Source organism: Bidens hawaiensis, unplaced genomic scaffold, assembly GCF_021521415.1.
Source record: "Bidens hawaiensis isolate Kalapana, Puna unplaced genomic scaffold, B.hawaiensis_p1.1 tig00035988_1, whole genome shotgun sequence".
Taxonomy (NCBI): Eukaryota; Viridiplantae; Streptophyta; class Magnoliopsida; order Asterales; family Asteraceae; genus Bidens; species Bidens hawaiensis.
The window spans coordinates 110,956-118,103 of record NW_027496282.1 but is presented as its reverse complement, the minus strand read 5'-3'; the positions used below and the strand labels follow the sequence as shown (position 1 = coordinate 118,103).

The 7,148-nt window shown below is 32.1% G+C and overlaps 1 pseudogene across 1 annotated transcript; it reads left to right on the top strand.

The window, feature by feature from the left end:
• Positions 1-252: 252 nt before the first annotated feature.
• On the top strand, positions 253-4,308 carry LOC143588112 (DUF21 domain-containing protein At4g14240-like; annotated as a pseudogene). The gene is made up of 13 exons (XR_013145028.1): positions 253-716; positions 1,489-1,565; positions 1,697-1,780; positions 1,876-1,989; positions 2,166-2,249; positions 2,343-2,414; positions 2,541-2,608; positions 2,760-2,847; positions 3,036-3,109; positions 3,206-3,533; positions 3,622-3,668; positions 3,741-3,816; positions 3,895-4,308. The product of XR_013145028.1 is annotated as a DUF21 domain-containing protein At4g14240-like (transcript).
• Positions 4,309-7,148: the final 2,840 nt, after the last annotated feature.

The following is a 7,148-nucleotide window of genomic DNA, read 5'->3' as shown; positions in this document are numbered from 1 at the left end:
TGTTTATAGTCCTACCTCTAGTACCTTAAATAGACCACACACAGCAAATATATACATGGTTCAGTAAGACTCGACGAGCCTAACCGAGCTTCCTACACAAGGCTCAAGCTCAAAAACACTCGATTTGTTTCAAGCGTTTAATCAATTCCACTTCGAATAACTCGTGAGGAGCTCGACTATGACCACACCTCACATTTCACGAGATGATCTATCTCACATGTTCCATAGATACATATCATTCAAAATAATAATAATAATAACTAATTAATGCACCTGTTAACCCTAACGTAATAATTGCTGGTTCATAAATCCGATTCAATTCAATTTGTCTTCTTCTCGCCCAATCGAGAACTCATCCACTGTCAGATCGAATCCATTCATCATTTAATTAACACTTCAAATTCAATTTCAACAACAAGTTACCGAGCTGTGAATTTTAATTATTGAATTGTGATTGAATCTATACATATACATGATGCATGCGATAAACGCAGTGCAGATGATACGAATGGCGATTAGTAACCCTAACGGTTCGACGTTAGGAGCTGAAATCGAATTCGGATCGCCGATGTTTTACCTCTACGTCGGCATCTCGTGTTTTCTCGTCATTTTTGCAGGTATTATGTCCGGACTCACGCTCGGGTTGATGTCGCTAGGTCTCGTTGAGCTCGAAATCCTCCAACGCAGCGGTACACCCGTCGAAAAGAAACAAGCAGGTTGTTATTGCTTATTGTTATTATTATTGTTATTACCTATTAGGTTTTGAATTTAATTTAAGTTTGGAATTAGGATTTTAATCATTTGATAGGTTAATTTAGGTGTGAATGAAATGATTGTATATTTGAATTTAATTTTGGAAATATAATTTGAATCATTTGTTATTGCTTATTGTTAATACCTGTTAGGTTTTGAATTTTGGAATTAGGATTGGAATCTGGATGGATTTGATAGTTTAATTAGGTGTGAGTGTAATGATTCTATGGAAAAGGATTGTATATTTATATAAAGTGTGAATATATTAGCTTTTAGGATTAAGGCATTTACCTAAAGTTTGATTCTGACTTTAAAAGATTATTCTGACATCTCATTCTGTAAATGGAAATATAGCATCTGGTTTAATTTTTCATACAAAAAAAAATGGCAATTTATCTGTTTCGGTTATTACGGGGGTGTTTGGGATTCCTTATTTTAGCTTCTTATAGCTTTTAACTTATGCGATATAAATTATAAGGTGTTTGGGAAAATTAGATTTTGTGAGTGTATTAAGGTATAAGTTTTACAACTTTGTAACTTATAACTTATGCCTTAAATAAGTTATAAGGAGGTAAAATAAGGAATCCCAGACACCCCCTATATCGTATTTGATCTTAAGATGTTTTTGGGGTTTTATAAATGTTTTCGATGTGTAGGACCTGTTTTTGTAACATTGGATGTTGCGTTCATTGATTTATGATCTTGATTTTATGAAATATTATGTATGGTGTTCAGGTGTTATATTTCCAGTGGTTCAGAAGCAGCACCAGCTTCTTGTGACATTGCTTCTGTGCAATGCAGCTGCCATGGAGGTAATATATTGGGATTCAGTTCTTCTTTCGAAGTTTCTTATAAACAATGAGTTTATTGTTATATTTTTCACAATATGTTTAGTTTTTCTAACAATAATAATGTTCATGGTTTATGCTGCTGTAATCTACAGGCTCTGCCAATATACCTGGACAAGATTTTCAATCAAATTGTTGCAATTGTGCTTTCTGTAACTTTTGTCCTGTTTTTTGGAGAGGTAACTTGGAAGAATCACTTTTTTCAACTTTTCTTCATTGCAGCTTCATGTAGATATGCATCATTCTATAAATAAACTGTGTTTGCATATTACAGGTAATTCCACAAGCAGTATGTACCAGATATGGACTTGCTATAGGGTCTAGTTTAATTTGGCTTGTGAAGGGGTTGATGATAGTTTGCTATCCAATTGCCTATCCTATAGGCAAGGTAAGTTCTTACTTTTCGCTTGTATGTTGTGACATTTTTTTGTAATTTGAATAGACAAAGTAATTGTATCAATTCATATATCGTGTGTGTGCTTTATTTCATCATAATCATGTCATTTCGTATAGTCATGTTAATGAAACAATGCAGCTTATGTTTACACTTATTTGTGATTTCAGATGCTTGATTTGGTACTAGGACATAATGATGCTTTATTTAGACGAGCTCAGTTGAAAGCCCTTGTTTCAATCCATGGCCAGGAGGTTAATTTTTTGTGTGCTTTAATTATTTTGAGAACATAGTAATGATATTCTAAATGACTTTAATGGAATAAATGGTATTCGTTTATATTCCAGGCCGGTAAAGGAGGTGAACTCACTCATGACGAGACAACAATTATCAGTGGAGCACTAGATTTAACTGAAAAGGTATTACATATCATAAATTTGCATTTGTATGATTTCAGAGTCATTGTTTTACATATTATGGTTTTTTTTTCTTTAATTATATGGAGTTATGGTATATTATATTATTACTCTGTTTCCTCTGATCAGACTGCAGAGGAGGCTATGACACCAATCGAGTCAACTTTTTCTTTGGATGTCAATTCAAAGTTAGATTGGTGAGTTTTGCACTTCAACATGATGATACTATCATTTGGTCTTCTTTTAACAGTTAACTAGTTCACCAGTAAATATTCAAACTTGTTAATCTTTTAAAGAGTTCTCAACCATTCTATCTATATATTTTTATCTAGTTTGTTAATATGTCAGGGAAGCAATGGGGAAGATTCTTGCAAGAGGTCACAGTAGAGTCCCTGTTTACTCTGGAAACCCTAGAAATATTATTGGACTTCTATTGGTAAGTTGCCACTAAATCTGTCATCTTCAACCCGTTTTTTGGTAAATGGGTCAATACTGGTTATAACATCTCTAACGGGTCAAATATCTAAACAGGTCGAATGTGTCAAAAAGTGTATTCAGAATGCATATAGCTTCTCACTAAAAAATGATTATCATTGTAATATAATAGTTATCGTTGAAGTGTAGGTGAAAAGTCTTCTTACTGTAAGAGCAGAAACCGAGACTCCAGTAAGTGCAGTCTCCATTAGGAGAATTCCAAGGTGTGTTATCAACTTATTATATCACTTTAAAGTCAATCAGAATTGTTTTATAGATTTATAACATTAATCATGACATGCTATATAATATTTCGTCAGGGTTCCAGCTGACATGCCTCTATACGACATATTAAACGAGTTCCAAAAAGGAAGCAGTCATATGGCAGCTGTAGTGAAAGCAAAAGGAAAAAGCAGAAAACCACCGACACTTGCAGAAGAACCAAATCAAGAAACAATCACCATTCAATATGTTCAATCCACAAATCCTCTGGTATTAAAGCAGGGTGACAAATCAGATACCGTGACAATTGATGTTGAAAAAGTGGCTCCACAAACAAATGGAGTGCCTTATTCAACTGAAGACATTGAAGAAGGTGAAGTTATTGGTATAATCACATTGGAAGATGTGTTTGAAGAACTCCTTCAGGTTTATATTTTCACATTCTCTCATTGCATCATTTTATCGGTTATTGTTGTTTTAATTGATGATTTGGTAACTTTGTGGATCAATGTAGGAGGAAATTGTAGATGAGACCGATGAGTTTGTTGATGTGCATAAAAGGTACTTTAAGTTGTATAAAATACTGTACCAAATTTTTATAAAATAAAACTGACCAATGATTGGTTTTCACAGGATACGTGTAGCAGCAGCAGCAGCTGCTTCATCTGTAGCTCGTGCTCCTTCAGTTAGGAGATTAACTGCTTTGGCCGTAAGTAGTCATCTTCTTTGATAAATTATAATCTCATATGCATGTTTTATTAATTTTTAATATTAAATAATGCAGCAGCAGCAGCAGCAGGGAGGTCAAAATAAGGGAGGTCAAACACCAAGGAAGTCCGTGACGATGATTCTACTTCATCTAGGTTTCAAAGGGCGGCTCTCGCCGAGCCTTTGCTGAAGAAAGAGCCGTAAGTTTCATATTGAAGTCGATTTTGTAAGGTGAAGTTTCATGCTGATTGCAAAACATAAATAAGAAAGGGACGTGCAATTAGTTATGGATGGTTGGTTCTCAGGGCGTATGATACAGACAGGTATTTTTATTAGTTTTGGTTTCTTTTTTGGTATGAAATTGAGGTCACATATTGTAAAGTTAATAACACCTGTAACTGTAAAGACCTTGTGTTTTCTTTGTGCATGTTTTATTTTAGGCCTAGATAAACATGTTGGCCAACTGTGTGGTGTTTGCTTTATTTTTGGTGCATATTGTCATAATCATCATTAGTATTTGAAAAAGAAAGCTGCCGGGAAATATTCTTGATGTTTTCAAGATGGTGGTTAGGAGCTTTAATCACAAGTTGGGAACCACTTGATTCGTTAGTCGATTTGCCGAACTTAGCTAGATCTCTTTTATGACATGTCTATTTGAACTTGTACAATGGCGTGATGATCAGTAGCGTGACAATTAATTACCAACTCGATGATCAATATAATGAACTGTAGAATACAAAAATGGTGATAGCATGAAGCCAAGAAGCATTCAAAGCTTGCATGTTCTATAATAATTTTTCTACAATATTATGTTATTTTGACTTTAACTTTATAATCATCAACTTGTCTAATATTACGACTTTATCTTTGTCCATTGATGTTTATGTTTTAAGACTTTTATTTTAAATTTGTTTATACATGATGTGTTTCGCGTGGCATATAAACAATCGGACCTTGCAAGTTTCTTTTCTTGACAAATGAACACAAATAAGAAAAACATGCCTGTCTACGTGTTTATGTTTGTTTGTTTATTGAGTTAAATTAAATAAACAAACATACCTGACCTCCATCAAACTTGGTCATAATTCTTCTATCATTTCTTAATGAAATAATGTTTTGGCTTCGGTTTCTTCGGAAACAAATTTTGAGCCGAAAATAACGACTCACAGAAAAGAAAATCAAGTAGTGAATATTATCCTGGAAAATAGAATTTAAGTTAAGCTAAATCAACCAGAAGTATTTGATGCAATACACGACGTACCCGATTCAAATGATAAAGACAAATTGTTATGCTTGAATTGTAGATTAGTTTCAGAACTGATATAAACATGCTATAACATGAAATGATTCATTTTGATAAAGAAGGGTTTAACATTGAGCCTCTTGTTTCGATTCTAATTCATGTCTTTGTGGTCGATTCTAATTCATGTCTTTGTGGTCGTAGACTAAAGTCAATATTCCGTAAATATATCCTAACATAAACTTTTTTCTTGAACAACGATCAGAACCACCGCAATACTCTAATGAGCCTTAAAAAACCGAACCGAAGCGTTAATTGATGTTTAATTTTTTGTTTTTTTGAGAAACTGGATTTTCGGTTTCGTTTATCCATTTTAAAAAAAAACCGAAAAAAACCTAACCCAACCGATTGATGGTGATGGAGATTATGAAGATGATGAAGCCTGTAATTAAACTTTGTAGATGAATAAAGATTGAGATTAAACATTTAGAGGTTTTTTGATTAAGAACTTTATTGATTTTTACATTCTAATACTTTAGCAACTTTGTATTCTTATGATTTTTATACAACACCCACCTATTTTTGTTTTTTAAATTCAATATATATGTAGTACTCTAATACGTTCTTACAAGCTTAAAATGATCATTTTCATTTTATTTTTTTTGCAATGCGTAAAAAAAACTATAATTGAGCGAAACCGTAAAAACGAAAACCAAACAGTTTGTGTATTCAAAAAACTGATGACTTCAGTTTCACCTAATAACCGAATCATGCTTAGCTATATGAGACGAGATGTTAACCGACAACATAAAACTAAATCTATACATACTATTAAAGCAATGAGCAATTTCCACTTGTCAAGATTCTAGGCCATCCACATCAATGCCACCTCATTGCCATGTCACTCATTTCCTTTCATAATCATGTCAACTCTCCACTAACCTATATTTAAACCATAACATTTCTTAATTATTTACCCTAATCAACTTTTCTCTCTTTTTATAGTTTAGCCAGATCTCCTTTCTCCTATTCACATATTCCGACGAATATGGATGTAGATTTGTATTAATTTTCTGTAAGTATATATTTTATAATAAACTTCCGATCTTGATCTATCTATTTCCGGCAACATTAAATTTTTCCGGTTATTGTTTCCTCTAACCTTTTTATCTTTATTCTCATTGTTAACTGATTTTTTTAAAATCAGTTTAGGTTGTAAATCATAAACGACGATGAAGGTTATATGTGGACGTATTAATTTTTTCCGGTAAGTATTTCCAATAAGATTTTCCGTTGAGTTTTTCCGGCTATGTATTATACCTTTAACAATGGTTGCTTTTAATTATTTCAGGTTATCTACCCGATTTACTTGCTCAAGTTTTCTTTTTAGTTTGTTAATCAAAACCTTATATTCCATTTTTCGTTTTTCCGGTAAGTTTTTCCGGTTAGGTTTTCCGGATATTTGTTTTACCTATAACAATGTTTGCATAATATCAACATTAATATTCTACTTTATAATTTCAGGTGAGTGTCATGGCTTACACAATCTATTTTTCGGTGACACCTTTAATTTTCCTGTTTCCGGTAACACCTTTAATTTTTTCCGGTTATTAGTTATAATTAAAATAATCCATAATATCAATATTAATATTCGTTTTTAGTATTTCAGGTAATCGTACGACTCATATAATCTAATTTCACGGGTTGATGTTGAGCTTATAATATGTATAGATTTTAATTTTAATATTGATGTATATTTCATTTTTGAATAGTCATATATATTCATTTTAAATTTTGTTACATAAAAGAAAATATTCTTGCATATTGTAAATCCGAGATTAGTTGATCTGTATTTTTTTTTCCGGCGTGTGTTAATCTATTGTCCCAAAATTTATTATTAGTTTGACTTTCCTTATTTTTTTAAATAACGTAATTAACATGGATATTGTAATTTATATACTTTAATTATCCCATTAACACATTTTATATACTTTGACTTTCCTTAATTTATAAAAAACAGATTTTTAATTTAATTTGAATTATTTCAAAATAATTACTAGATAGTCAAAGTGAATAAGTTTATTTGGTATTCG